General features: G+C 50.8%; 2 long non-coding RNA genes across 3 annotated transcripts; one reads left to right on the top strand and one right to left on the bottom strand.

The window, feature by feature from the left end:
- Window positions 1-539: 539 nt before the first annotated feature.
- On the top strand, window positions 540-7,608 carry LOC146895541 (uncharacterized). Its single transcript, XR_015000502.2, has 2 exons — window positions 540-1,490; window positions 6,846-7,608. It is a non-coding gene; the product is annotated as an uncharacterized LOC146895541 (long non-coding RNA).
- LOC125390067 (uncharacterized) lies at window positions 3,360-13,080 on the bottom strand. 2 transcript variants are annotated; one of them, XR_015736915.1, is made up of 6 exons: window positions 12,702-13,080; window positions 7,407-7,606; window positions 6,262-6,425; window positions 4,577-4,870; window positions 4,079-4,179; window positions 3,360-3,898 (listed from the first exon to the last, which is right to left on the bottom strand). It is a non-coding gene; the product is annotated as an uncharacterized LOC125390067 (long non-coding RNA). The 2 variants fall into 2 exon arrangements; XR_007228637.3 differs by lacking the exon at window positions 4,577-4,870 and having other exon boundaries at window positions 12,702-13,075.
- Window positions 13,081-15,278: the final 2,198 nt, after the last annotated feature.

Genomic DNA, 15,278 nt, shown 5'->3' with positions numbered 1-15,278 from the left:
GGCATCACTTTTTCAGGTGTGGATCAGATGTGACCAGAAGGCCTTTTTTTTTTTTTTAATTCAATTGGGCCTATTAATTTTCCATATCATTGCAGGGCCTTATTCTGAAGTGATCTTCAGGCCAATTTTAAGTATGTGATCCTCTGGTCTTTGAACTAATTTTGAAGAACAAAATAATAATAGCATTTGAGGCTGTCATAAGTTGGACTTGCCCGCTGTCCAAGGGTCAAAGCTGTTTTAGAGCCGAAACGATCCCTCTCATTCGAAGACTTTCACATGTATGCACATGTACACACCAAGAACTACATGCAGTGTGTGCGTCTTACTGCCCCACAACACGATAAACATCCTAAGAAGTTTGCCAGTCTCCGGGCTTTGCCCGCAGGTGTGATTTTATCAGACTGCTTTTTGCAGAACGACTATAGGCTAGCTGAAATTTGTTACTACTATTTCCATTGTAACTCTGAGGATCGGCATCGTGTTCGAGAATGTTGACTTAAGTAAATTCCAGCAGAGCTAAAGATAACCTTTCCCTCAAAGGCTCTCTCTCTCTCTCTCTCTCTCTCTCTCTCTCTCTCTCTCTCTCTCCCTCTCTCTCTTTCTGCAACGTCATCGAGCGAGGCAAGATTAACCCACCACAACCGAAACAGATCAAAGTCAGTGTAGAGTCCAGGTTTCACCCGTGGAGCGTGCAGGAGAAGACGGGCCTTGCAGCGTGACGGGGTCCGTGGCTCAGCTCATGGAAAAAGACTGCACGACACAGCTTCTGTCTCGGAATTGTAGCTCTCCAGCGTAAAACACACCAAGAGTACCACAGGAGGTTGCGGGGTCCGCTCAAGGGAAACCCTGCTCCCCAGGAGCCCACGGAGCCTACCAGGAGCCCGTGATGAGTGATCGGTGGACAGACCGACCCGACGGACAGCAAAGCCTAGGCTCGGAGGTCAAGGATTCCGTGGCTGCCCCGCCCCTCCTCCCACCCGATTCCATTTCCCACCCCAACTACCTGAGACTTTTTCCCCTTCCCGATACAGGCTCCTTGCACATTTTCTTCCTCCCTTCTCTCCCCTTCCTCTACCCTCACCCTACTTTCTCCCCCCCCCTCATCTTTCCTCCGCCTCTTCCACACCCCTTCCCCCTCTTCTCCTCTTCGTCTCTTCTCCTCCCCCTCCCTCCTGTCCCTTCCCCTCTTCCTCTCTTCTCCTGGCTGCACCTGGGTTTCGCTCACACAATCTGGGGCAGCATGTGGTTCCTAGAGTCTCGGTCAGGAATTTCTAAGAGCAAGTTTGGGCTCGCAGCTCCACTTTGCGTCCGCGGCCTGCAGACAGCTCCACTCCTGTGTCCGCGGTGTTGTGCTTTTGGGGAATGTGGCACCGGTAGCCACACGGATTTTAGGGGACCCAGGGAGAAGCAGAGGAGAGCAGGCAGCGAACGAGGCAGGAAAGCTGCCTCCACAGCCGAATCTGGTGTTTCTGTAGCTGTGCCGGGGAAAGGTGGGTGTAATGATCAGGTGGCCTCAGTAAAAGTACAGATGAGACCACGCAGAGAAGAAAGTGGGTGGTAATCTACTCTCAAAATTGATGGCTTTTTGGTCTTCCGGGGATTCACCTTCCCAAGTCGGGAGCTTGGGGCCTGGGCGTGATGTGGGCGTGTGCAGAGCGCCTGCTTTCCCCAGGGCCAGCTAGCTGGGTCTCACGAGCGGGCAGGCGGTAAATCTAGCTGATGCGTCAGGCATCGTACTAACCGCCTCTCCGACTTCCTTGGCAACGATCCTTATAACGATGTATGTGTCTCCTTCAGACAGATTGAGGTATGGGTAGGCTAAAGGGGCTTGGCCGTGACCACACCACACAGCTCTTCCTGTGTCTCCGTGGGTCTCTGGATCTCAAAATGGACTCCAACATTCCTGATTTGACTTAAAGAGTCTGGGAGTCTTTGGGCAACCTGGTTGCTGAGCAACACCTGGTTAGGGCACGCCAAGAGCTGGAGGTTTCACAATGGGCCCTCTCAGCTCAGCTGCCTCTTCAACCCCCTGGGTGTTGCTGCAGCCAAGTCTGTGTGTGTGATAGGGCTGTATAACTCGTCTCCCTGCGGTTTCTTAGGGAATTTCCCTAGGCCTGTGCAGAAGGACTGCACCATCCAACAAGATTTAAAAGTCACTCCGACTCCCATATTCAGCAAAGACTATGCAATAATGAGGGGCTGACCCGGCCAAAGTTTGAAGGCTTGCTGGAGATGCACTCAGTCATTTCGGATGAACTCTAGAAGGAGGTCTTGGGACAAACTGAGATTTCTGGCCCTGAGGGCATACTTTTCAAGGTGTTTGCTTTGGAGACGAAAGAAATGGAGGCTTGGGAAGAGATGATGGGACAGTTATGATCCAACATGACTATCTGCCCTTTTCTCTTTCACCCCAGCAAGCAGAAAACACCCCATCATGGTGGTTGAAGAACCGCCCCTCCCACAGGAGGTTTTTCTGTTTCCATGGTCTGGTATGTTCAGAAGTCTCCAGAATACACCCTCAAGCCCCATTTCATGCCCACCCCCAAATGAGCTGCTTTGACAAGTCCAGTCTGCTAACCACTCCAGGGTGAAGGCTGGGCTCACATCTGGTGCCCACGCATGTCCCAGCAGAGTGTGGAAGGAGGTGACACCCTGGAGTGACGCCTCAGGCTGCTGTTGGTGGCTTTATTGATTTATTTTTTTGGAGATAGTCTCTCTGTGGTTTTGCTGAGCCTGGACCTTTCTATGTAATCCGGGCTGGCCTCAAACTTGTTGTGATCCTCCTGCCTCTGACTCCTGAGCGTTAGGAATAGAGGTTGAGTCACCATGCCAAGCCATTCCAAGAAGGCTGGGAAGTTCCCTTGACCAGTAGTACCACTCCATTACGTTAGGTTAAGAACTGAGAGGGGTCTTTGCCATACCTTGATACCCAAGCCCTGGTAGGGAGAAAGGGAAGTGGGAGGCCTGTCTGTGACTTCCAATCCATTGAAACTGGAGTCACAGATAGTTGTAAACCCCACGTGGGTACTGGGAACTGAACCTGGGTTCTCTGCAAGTGGTCTTAACTGCTGATCCACCTCTCCACGTCCCTCTCCTGTCCCCACTTGCTTTATGACTGGATTACTCAGTCTTAAAGTTAGGATGGCTTCTCATTGGGCCCAATCCCAGCCCTGTCACATGGATGTCAGCTTATAGCGCTTAAATTTGAGGAACAGTGCCATAGCAGGCCCAGGGTCCCAGAGGATGGTCAGAGACCCCCTTTTTGCTGGGCATCCTGGCGGGGGTGATCAAATGAAGCAAAGTTTGGTATATGTCTTAGGGTTTCTGTTGCTGCAAAGAGACACCATGAACATGACAACTCTTATAAAGGAACACATTTAATTGGGGTGGTGGCTTACAGTTTCAGAGGGTCAGTCCATTATCATCACGGCAGGGAGTGTGGCGGTGTGCAGACAGACATGGCGCCAGAGGAGGCGAGAGTTCTACATCTTGTACAGGTAACAGGAAGCTGACTGAGACCCACTGGACAGTGTCCTGAGCATAGGAAAGCTCAAGGCCCACCCCCACAGTGACACACTTCCTCCTACAAGAACAGACCCACAAGCACACCATACTAACAAGGCCACACCTTCTCATAGTGCCATTCCCTTTGTGGGCCACTTTCTTTCCAAAAGTGCCGTGTGTGGAGTCATTCCTTCCGGAACTGCGGAGGCTCAGGGCCACTTTCCCTCCTGGCTTGCTGCTCTCTGTGCTGGGGACTACCCTGTGTACCCCACTGATTTCCTTCAGTCTATCTGTCACTGTAGAACCCTGTGCCCCACATCTTGCCTGGCGGCTGTGTGTCTCTCCGGATGCTGTTCTTGGTGTCATTCTCAGGGTGCCCAGAGGCGGAAGGGCTCTGCAAACACCACAGGCCATGTAGTTATTTGCCCCGGGAACTCAAGACCATGTAGAGGCAATCCTTGGAGCCCTGTCTGCATGTGGGACGGGGAGCCACAGGTTCGCAGTGGCAGAGCGCTAGGGGAGCTCCTTTGGGTTTCCCCCTCTTCCATCATCCCGGGGAGCGCGAACCACTTACTTCCGTATGCACGGGCTGTCACTGGCCCCGGTGGAAAATGATGAACGATGAATAATAAAACCGAGACGAAGTTCTACGTAAATCTTTACGGCTCACGGAGACTGTAGAGCAATGAAGATGAAGGGGAGATGAATGATGATGGTATTTTATCTCTTCATTTTGTGGCTGTGAAAACTGAGGTCCAAGGAAGCGGCCTTGTAAAACCTCCCATCGCCCGGCTGCCTGGGTGGAGAGGAACACCCTTCTCCATGGCCAGGGTCCACCACACGCACCGTCCTCCCACCTCTGAAAACAGCTAAGGAGAAAAACCCGGCCTCCAAGCCTCTTCATCTCCCACTATGCTTGTGGAGGGCCGGACCACATTCTCCATTGCTTCTAGGAACAAAGGTAGAGATTGACCTCTGTGACCCCAAGGTGTGGCGGCACACGCCTTTAATCTCAGCGCACGTGCTTTGTAACTCTCTACCGCTGCGTCCCTGCCTACTCCCGAGGTTTCACCTGGGACTGGGAGCAGTCAGCCAATCCGGGAATGACACGTCCAGGGCAGGGTCTGTTTCCTTTATAAGGGATGGGTTCCATCTTATCTGGGTCCCCACGGCCGTGTTGGCTTATGCTCTGCTCCCAAGAGACATAAAGCTATTCTGCAGAAGGATCCTAGTGTTCCGTGTGGTTCTTGCTGGCGAGACGGTAGCGCGGGACATATGCTGATGGTTTCTAACTGTTCAAATGGGCCCTCTTAAAAGTTAATGGCTCCAACAGCCATTGAGGGTCACAACTCCCAGGAGGGTTGACCTAGAGGGAGAAGCAGGTGATGCTTAGAAGCAAAATTGCCTGTGTCTCCTCCCTGGCAACCTAGGGGCTTCTGTCACTCAAGTCCCTGGGTATGTGCCCTCAGTAAATACTGCCTTGTGGAGGCGATTGCTAACTGCAGTGCACGATGCACTCGCCCTCTGGGCCTGGGAGGCTCTGGCAAACGCTGTGTTCTAACCCAGCTAGCCTGCCATCGAATGGAGACTTCTGAGGGTGGAGACCGTGTGTTTAGATCTGCAAAGCCCTCTAGGATTCTGCGAGCGAGTGGCTAGAAAGACCTCGCAGACTAGCTCTGGTGGCAGATCTGTAACTCCCAGCTACTTGGGAGACTGAGGCAAAGGACCTCAAGTTTAAGGCCTGTGTGGGCTGCAGAGGGAGTTCAAGATCAGCCTGGGAAACTTAGTGAGACCCTTTCACAAAATAACAAGTAAAGGCAGCGAGGGGCAGTAGCTCAGTGATGGAGACCTTGCCGGGCATGTGTGTGGTCCTACGAGGTCTCCGCGGCACCGAGGAGTGGCACAACAAAACTCGCAGACGTCGGAGGCTGTGCCTTTGTGGCAGTTACTTCTCTGCCGTTACAATACAGTACTGTGAGCAGACGGAAGAAAGACATTGGCACACAGCTGCAGAGGGCTAAGAATCCACTGTGCTGGGTAGGCAAGGCAGCAAGCCTGGAAGTGGGCAAGCTGTGGACGCCCAAAGCTCCTCCAGTGATGTACTTCCTCCATTAAGGCTGCACCACTGCCCCAAATAGCACCCCCTCACTCCCCCCACCCACTGAGAACCAAGTGTTTCGATACCTGAGTGTTAGTGGAGGCTGCTCGTTCGTTTCGCACCCGCCCAGACCCGAAATAATCACACTGAAACTATATTATTAAAACACTGCTTGGCCTATTAGCTTATGCATATTGCTAGCTAGTTCTTATATCTTAAATTAACCCATTTCTATTAATCTGTGTATCGCCATGTGGTCATGGCCTACCAGTAAGGTTCCATTTGGTGTCTGTCTCCTGCGGTATCTACATGGCTTTTCTGCCTCTGGCTTCTTTCTCTTCCTCTATCTGCTTGGAATGCCCGCCTTGTCCTATTCCACACTGCAATAGGCCCAAACCAGCTTCTTTTTTAACCAATGGCATTCACAGCATCCAGAGGGGAATCCCACATCACCTGAGCCTATATAGGGGACATTTCTCATTCAAACCATCACAACCTTTCTGGTGGTCCAGGTGTGGTGACACACCTAATTACAGTACTTGGCTGGCTGAGGCAGGAGGCTCCTGAGCTGAAGGCCAGTCAGGGCTGCGTAACAAAATCTCAAAAGCAGTAAAATGAAGGCTAACTTAACCCCCAAACTTGCAGTCGGGAGTGGTTACCTTGAGCTGACTTAAGCATGAAGGGAAACGTGAGAACACATCCTGTCTCTTGAAACCCAGCAGCAGATGACTTTGACATAGTCAGGAAGCTTCCAGACAGCCAGGACCCCTGCCTGAGGTTCACATTGTGAGTTCGAGGCCAGCCAGGATTATGTAGGAAGAACCTGCCTCAAAAAAAAAAAAAAAAATACACATTATGTTGATGTAGAATTGATTGGTTCTAAATATCAGTACACTTTGATTTTTTGTTTTACTTTCTGTAAAAGCACTGACAGTTAATATCTGACATCAACAAAATCTCTTGGGGGTTCTTAAAGATTTTAAGTGTGAGGTACTAGATCAGACTGTTTGAAAACTGCAAATCAAGGGACTGTTGTCTGACTTAAATATCGTGGGTGTTGTTATAATCGGGATCTTGACTGTCTCTCAGGCCTTTGTTAAGTGCCAGCCTGAGGCATTACAGTGTGATGGGAGAGCCCTTAAGACAGGGGGTCTACAGGGAGGAAGTTAGGGTTGGGGGTGTACCCTAGAAGGGGATACTGGCATACCAGCCCTTTTCTCTTTCCTTCTCCTTCTGTTTCCAGGTTGCTTCCATGCGAGTAGCCCTGCTCCACGCGGCCCCTCTCTAAGGTTCTGCATTACCCCAGGCCCAGCAACACGGGCTCAACCAGCAAAGAATCAAATGAACAGTGAGCTGAAATGAAGCCCTTCTCTCCAGAACTCTGTTTATCACAAGCATTTGCTATAGCGACGCAAAGACAGCCATTCAGCCTCTGCCCTCAAATCCCCTTCCAGAGGGCACTGATCGGGTCTGTGTTCACTCTTCCGCATTCAATTTATGACAAGCAGATGAAGTTGCCTTTGTGCACGTGCACATTTTTTATTTATCCGTCAGGAACTATTTCCCGAGCTCTTGCCCTCCGGAGTGTACATACAGTGGTTGGCTCTCGGACGGAGTGGAGGGCAAGACAAACACAGCTCCTGCCCTCACATAGCTTGTGATCTGGCTTACCAACAAGTAAGCTCCCGTCCCTGCGCTTGGGAGAGACAGCCCACCCCTCACCACCAGGAGGTGAGGGAGAACTGACCCTGCCAGCATGGAGTGACCACCCAGCCTACAGCCCAACATCTACCCCATCGAGGACCTGCTGAAGTTGGTGAAGGGACTGGTCCTGTGGCGCGATACCGGCAGGATCTCCGTGACTCCAGGCAGCTGAGGGATGTGTGAGAGGAGTTCCGGTGAGGATCCAGTGATGATGTGTGCCAGAAACCAGAGACCTTGGGCCAGACCAGTGACTCACTGAAAAGAACATTTGCAAGTGAAGCCACCAGGATGGATGAAGAGCTGTTTGCAGAGGTGGGAAAGATAAAGGAATGGAGAGGTTATTTTATTTATTTATTTATTTTTCGTTCGCTTGCTGGTTTTTGTTTTTTGTTTTTTTTTCTTTTGGGGTTCTGCAGGAGTGAGGGGAAGATATGAGGGGGCTGGGAAGTGAGCAGAATTGGGGTGCATGATGTGAAATCCCAAATATTCAATAAAGAAATTATTATTTTAAAAAGTCTATTTATGCTGGGCGGTGGTGGTGCATGCCTTTAATCCCAGCACTTGGGAGGCAGAGGCAGGCGGATCTCGGTGAGTTTGAGGTCAGCCTGGTCTACAGAGTGAGTTCCAGGACTGTTTCCAAAGCTACATAGAGAAGCCCTGTCTCGAAAACCAAACAAACAACCAAACAAAATAAACAAAAAAGTCTATTTATCTTTCTGAATCTGAAGGTGGAAGGTTAAGGAATTTCCAGGCAGGACACCAAGTCTACCTGGGCTTTGGCTGCATTGGTGCTCAACGTGCAGCAGCTCTTGTTCGTTAGAGCTGTGTTGAAAGGCGGACGGCACGTGCGGGCAAACAGAAGAGACTGATACAAGTCCACGTTAGAAAGCACTGCATTTTTTAGGCAAGTTTTTATTTGGCTGTATATACAATTTAAGCTATTAAAATTTGTACAATATTTACAAATTAAATAATCATCTGAAACTGTCTCCAGAAACTCCTGTAACACACAACCCAAAGGAAGAAAGACAGAAGCAGCTAGGCCTGGGCTGCATGGTCCCTGCATGGTCCCTGCATGGCCCAGAACCTGTTCTAAACGGGAAAGTCCAGGTACCTAGCCTCACACCTGCTCCTTCTTCCTGGGGCCAAGCATTCAAATCAAAAAGACAAAAGTAAGCCCAAATCCACTAGGTACAGAAACAGTTCCAATCCTGAACTCGAGTCCTGCGGGTTGGAGGGGGCCTGCCTTGGATTCTGGGGAGCAGTGGTTAAGGAGCACCACACACCCTCAGCCAGGCTCACCAGGCAGTGGCTGCTGGGTGAGATGGGGGGGAGAGCCTGGGGAGGGGCAGGACAGGGTCCCTCAGCGCTGCCCGTCTGTCCCCCACTCCCAGGCACTCCTTTCCCTGAGTTGTATGGTTGCAAGTAAGACATGGAAATGCCACAGGACTTAGGGGGCACAGCCACCATCACAAAGGGGCTTTGAGAAGATTAGGGTAGAGGAAGGAGACTGGTGTCAGCCTAGGCAGGAGGGTGGAGCAAGGTCCTCCTTCAGCCCCTCGGGTCTCCACACTTGGGAACAGAAGTAATACTGTTCGGCACCGCAGCTGCAGCATGGTCCCACGCTCACATACAGGGCTTGGAGGGGCTTCACCTTCTTCCAGAAAGCAGAGAGGAGGCTTCCCAGAGGTTGAGCCTCGACTTTCAAGGCCCCAGCAGAACACAGAGCAAGTGGTAGAGGAAGGTTAGAGCTGACCAACATCTCCACCTGGCTGCAGGGCCATCGGGATGGATCAACTATGAACCCAGCCACTTTTACTTGGCCTCAGAGATCCTGCCCCTTCTTTCTCAGCTGGGGGCTACTCCCTGGTGCAGACAGAGGGAGCTGGCACTTGGTGGCAGGATGTGTTCCAGAGAGGGCCGCTCGAGAGCAGGGAGGGCCAGGTCTGGGAAGTGTCAGTGGGCAACAGGGGACTCCAGCTTTTGCAGGTGACTCTGCAGGAGTTCTGCAGCCTCAGGCTCTCAGGAGGCTCCTCTGCAGCGCTACTGCCCACCGACTCAGGAGTTGAGGCTTCTCAGCTTCAGAGGATGTTGAGGAGGCTCCTGGGGATGGGGATGGAGCCTCAGAGCTGGGAACGCTGGTGGAGGGGGCAGCCAATACCACTGCAGAGGCAGTCTCTTCAGTGGGGTGACTGAAGTAGCTGGCCTGGGGGGCCCCAAGGAGGCCAGCACAGTGAGGTACTGGTTGATTTGCAGCATGGCGGCATCTAGTAGCATGTGTATGTTGCGCAGACTCTGCAGCCGGGCCTCCAGGAGCAGCCGCTCATGGCCTCCAGCGCCCGCAGCTCCTCTGAGGTCAGGCCGGCAAAGCCCGTAGGGGGCACAGGCATTGCGGGGAAAGTCAAAGGTGGGGGTAGGGTCATACCCATCCAAGGAGGAGGGAAGGGGAAGCCAGGGGCAGCCTCTGGGCCAGGGACAGAACCAGATGCTAGGGCAGAAGTACTGGGGCCAGCAGTTGCAGTGGTGGCCGTTCCACTGGGCCGAGAAACAGCTGCACTGGTGGATGGAGGAGCTGCTGAATTTGACAGGAGAAAGCACTGCATTTTAAAACCAAAATTAACAAAATCACTTATTTGCATGCGAGTGCCAGTGTGTGTGTGTGTGTGTGTGTGTGTGTGTGTGTGTGTGCAGTTGGAGGTCAAAGGGGCATCAGATCACCTGGAGCTGGAGTTGCAGACAGTTGTGAGCTACCTTATGTGGGTGTTGAGTATGGAACTCAGTCCTCTGCAAGAGGAGCGTGTGCTCTTAGCCCCGGAAAGCATTGCATTTGGATTACAGAGAGATTCTTCATTCTTGAAGCAGATGGCTGGTGGAAGGCATGACTGAGCAGCTGAGTGTACGCTGAAAACGTGATTCAGATGGTCCTGACCGACCAACACGCTTCCAGAAACACTTGGGAAGCTGTCGTGCAGCCGGAAGGAGGCCGGCTTCTAGGTGTGGCTAGCTGGGCTGGGATGGAAAATCCAGGATTTGTAAAAGTGCGGCAGGTAAAAATATGAGACGTAAGAGGAACCGAACTTCATGGTTTAGGCAAATGTAATGGGATGGAAGGTCAAGGCAGTACACAGATGATCTGCCAGGCAGAGGTTCCGTGTGGAGTGCTGGTGGATAACACAGAGATGTAGGAGAGAGGATGGGAGATCAGAGTCATCTGCGAAGATGAACAACTGCTTCTCTGAACGTTGCTCATCCCAGATTCGATGGATGTCTCTGCTGTTTGGTATAAGGCTCCATCTCCAGCTTCACTCGAGACAACATTGTCGTAGAGAGCACACCATAGTTTGCTGCTGTGATAAAACACCACAACTAAAAGCCACTTATGGAACAAAGAGCTCATTTGGACTTATGGTTCCGGAAGGAGACTCCATAATGGTGGGGAAGCATGGGAGAAGGGGACCAGGGCAGGAAGCTGAGAGATCATACGTCCAACAGCAAATCTGAACAGAGAGAGCAAGCTGGAAGGGGAGCAAACTACAATCCCTCAAAGTCTGCCCCCAGTGACACACTTCCTCCAGCAAATGCTCCACTTCCTGAAAGTTCCACAGCCTCAAACAGCGCCACCTACTGGGCATCAAGTGTTCAAATACATGAGCCCGTGAGGGACATTTCTCATTCAAACTGCCACACATGCAAAAGAATCAGTGGGTGATACAAAGAAAACAATACGTCATCTATTAAGTTGCTAGACCTGGGGGTCATACACCTTTTTGAAAATTGTTTTAATTTTTTTTTTAGATAAGGTCTGACTGTGTATGTACCCCATGCTGATTTGGAACTGGTGACCTTTCTCCCTGGATTTCAGGAATATACCACCGCACCCAGCTCCAAATTCTTTTAATAGACTGGAGCAATTTAGCAAGTATAATATGATGGGATTTAATAGATTAATATTCTAAATTGAGTCACTTGAAACCATTCAAATCGCTTATTTAGGGGGAACTGGGATGCGGCAAATACACAGAAGACCTCACCACCACAAGATAGCAACTTGGTTCCTAGAAGTTTCAGATTCCTGGCAGGGACTACATGGCTTTGCAATCCTCCTGCCTCAGCCTCTGGAGTGTTGGGAATACAGGTGTGTATTGGGATAGAGTATTTCTCTGTGAGGCAGAACCCTTTTTTTGAAAAGGACACTCACAAAAAGGACACAAAGTTCAGGGAACACTGAATATAGAGTTTTGTATATTTTTAAAAAATGTCAAAACACTTGTTGTGTGTGTGTGTGTGTGTGTGTGTGTGTGTGTGTGTGTAGACCTCAGAGAACACTTGCCAGAGTAAGTTCCTCTCCTTCCACAGGTGGGCTCCAGAGATAGCCTTCACATCGTTGGGCTAGGCAGGCTTGCCTTTACCTGCAGAGCCGCCTTGCCGGCTTGCGTTGTTTTATTTATCAGATAAAACAGATAGAGATAAAGGTGCTTATGGAGGACTCCGTTTCCCCATTCAGAGAAAAGGGGCCCAAACCCAACATAGCCAGAAGCCAGGCAGCCTTTAGCTCTCGTCCCCAGCTTAGCCTCATTCCTAGTGGCTCCAAATAGGCCAGAGGGCCCAGATACTGCCCTGAAGGGTGTTGTGGGAAATTGGAGACAATTTCTCTGGCTTTATGAGGAGATATTTGCAGACTAAAACTCCCAGAGGTTGGAACCACATAGCTAGTGAGGAAGAAAAAAAAAAAAACAAACCAAAAAAATCAGGAAGTCTTTCCTGGAATTCTGAATTTTTAAATTATTTCAAAACTACAAAGAAAGAAAAAAGCACAAACAATCTCAGCATATGAAAGACAAACGACCTAAAACCAAGCAACAGATAAACAAAAATCAGGCTACATAGAGGAGGCACGGGTGGACTCTCTTCCCTAACTTCAGCCAGACTCTAGGGTACCGGTTCATAGAAGGAAGTGAGATATATTGTAGATGGTGGTTCCTAGGCACAGAACAGAAATGAATTTTAAGAGACTAGGCTCAGGGGGTCAGAATAGATCAGCGGTTAGATGCCTCTGTCACCTCTGTCCTTGGGTAGAAGGCAGATGATGTTCCTCTCTGGGCATTAGCGCTGGGTGGTGGCTTTCACACAGGGCTCTATGACTTTTAGGCCTGGTGAGTTTTGCTCTAAACTCCTGGTTCCCCCTTATGCCCTGATTAGTATGGTTAAAGTACCTATCAGACCAACATTAGGCTAGGGTGCACTCGCTTACAAGTTCATCTGCTTATTGTGTCCCCTGGGAGCCGAGGTCTTGATATTCATCTCTGTATCCCCAGCACATAGGGGCAAACTCAGCCCTCAGAGAAGATTTTAAAGCCACTAGGAAATGAGAGGGTTTAAAGAGAGCCCCTCTTACCTTATAACAAAATCAAAGGTCCTTGCTTGGCTTGAAAGCTGGGAGTTTTCTTCCCCAAACTTGAGTTTTCAAGCACTGGGCATCAGAAATGTTGCTGCCTAAAAAGAATTACTCGTTGCTTTTGAGGTCAGGGTGACCGGGACAGGACCTGAGTCTCTGCGTGACCACTCAATCACTCCTGCAGGGCTTGACACCCAGTAAATGACTTGTAAGTATTTGATTAAAAAAAAAAGAGAGAGAGAGAGACCTCCCCCACTACCCCTCAAACAAGAACCAGGATGTTCCGAGGCCAGGAAATCCGTTCCTCTGACTGCGTCCCAGCCTCCTCCTAGCGCCTCCATTTGCTGAGCTCACAGTGGATTCGGAGGCCAGGAAAGCGACACCTGCCGGCGGTTGTCGGTAGTGCGGCTCCCCCAAGCCTGGCATCCTGCAGGCAGGGCAGTTACAGGCCCGAGGCCAGGGCGCCTGCCTGTGCAAGCTAGTTCTTGATTCGGCTGCTTAAGGGCACAGTACGGTTTCCTTTGAATGATCTTCCAAAACTTCTCCAACAGACACGTCTAGGGGACCCCGTATGTCTTCTGACTTTGGCCCCGGGTGACGTCTTTAGTTAGCCTACTCCCCCACCCCATGCCTACCTACTGTTTACAGCGTCCTGCGTGCCCAGTGTCTATATTACTTCCTAAGTGAATTTCATTAATTTCAACTCTTTATCGAATAGGTGGAGTCCCCTTTCTTCGCTCATTAGGTCCCTCCCTGTGCTTCCAGTAGCAGAGAGAGAGAGAGAGAGAGAGAGAGAGAGAGAGAGAGAGAGAGAAAGAGAGAGAGAGAGGTGGGGTGGGGCAGGGGAGGGGACCCTGACATTCGAGGCCAGTCTGAGCTAGGTATTTTGCCTCAAAATCAAAGAGAAAATTAAAAAAAAAAAAAGACATCATTGGTAATTGTATTGAAAAGGTTCCCTGCCAACCTGATTGTCCTGGCTTCAGGCAGAAACCCTAACTAGTGTGTGGTGACAGGGCCAATCACAGAGGCTACCACAATGCAGCAAGAACACAGCAAGTACAATTCCCTACCTGTCCCGGCTGTGCAGGTCTAACCTCAGTTTTGAAATCACCCACTTTCATCGTCACCAAGGACCGGAATAGGGAAACTCCAGGAAGCCTTGGAGACACGAGTCTACCTGGAGCTGCTGGTTTAGGGCTGGTCCCTTCAAGGAGGGGAGAGATTTGAGTTCTTGTGAGGCTGGCAAATGGTCAGGGCCCTTCTGTAGGAGGGAACTGTGCGATGGGAGGTTTTAGGGTGCAGCTTGCTGGGAGGTTCCAGGTGCTGCTTGCTGTCTGGGTGGACAGGTAGTGTAGTGGTCTGAGCGGTGAAGCTTCTCTGAAGGTCAGGAAGGAAGTGGGGAGCCTGAAGTTAGTACATGAGCGGTCAGAGTTCCCCCAGCTGCCAGGAACTTGTTAGGGATGGGGATTTCAAGGTCCTGAAGTGAATAGTGTTGACTTGTCTCTGAGGGTGGGTCTGCTCATTAGGTCTCTGTCTTCTAAGGGCTGGGGGTGGAACCTGGGGCCTTTAAGGAGCCCCACAGGTAGTTCTGCTGTTCTGTAAAACTTGACAAGGGGCTGGATGTAGTTTAGTGGTGCAGGAGTGTTGGGACAAGCAAACAGCGAGGCTGGGAGGTTCCCCAAACTCCTATAATAATAATTCAGGAAACTGAGGCAGGAGGATCAAAAGTTCAAGGCCAGTCTGGGCTCCATAGTGAGACCCTATTTCAAACGTCCAAAGTCAAAAAAGGTAAGTTTGCAAGCCTCTGAGTTAGAGAAGCGCTGGGTGGCTGGTGGGAAGTCTTGGGAGACAGAGAACAAGGGTGTCCCACCACTAGGTACGGGTTTGGGGGAGGGGAACTGGTTTATGTGAGAGCTTGCTGAGTTTGTGCCATCTGAGCCACACTGAATGCCAAAGTGCAAAAATCACAATGAACCAAAAAAGCTTAATTAGCTTTATTTTGATCTTAATGTGACTCCAGGTAGAACATGCGGGGTGGGGGTGGGGATTTCTTGAAGCCACCAGAAAAGTGAGAGCTGAAAGTACAGGTGGGGAGAGTCCCCCCCCCCAGCCCCCAAGCCCTAGAGTTGAAATGAGAGCAGTGTCTGGGTTCACTGCGGAACTCAGGGTGCTGAGAGGCCACCAGACGGGAGAAGTCAAGAAGTTTAAAACCATACACAGGCGACCTGGGCAAAGAGAAAGAAAGAAAATCCTGTGTCAGGTCACTGAGGCAGAGCAGTGAGACATCCCAGTAAGGGGAGTAGAGAGAGCCGCCTCGAACTGTGCTTTCACACCGGCTGTGACCCGACGACCTCGGTGAGAAACCAGGATGTTAAAGGGCAGTAGACTGGGCGCTGTCGGGATGGTTCAGTGGTTAGGAGCACATCCTGCTCTCCCAGGGGCCTGGGTGCTGTTCCCAGCCTCCAACAGAGCCAGCTCTAATTGTAACTCCAGCTCCAGATGCCATCATCTGGACTCTGTGGTCCCCTGCATACACATGCACCTACACACACACACACACGCACGCACGCACACACA

Source organism: Myodes glareolus, chromosome 2 (assembly GCF_982192425.1).
Source record: "Myodes glareolus chromosome 2, mMyoGla1.1, whole genome shotgun sequence".
Taxonomy (NCBI): Eukaryota; Metazoa; Chordata; class Mammalia; order Rodentia; family Cricetidae; genus Myodes; species Myodes glareolus.
The sequence above is the reverse complement of the archived record's forward strand: the minus strand, read 5'-3'. Positions and strand labels throughout refer to the sequence as shown.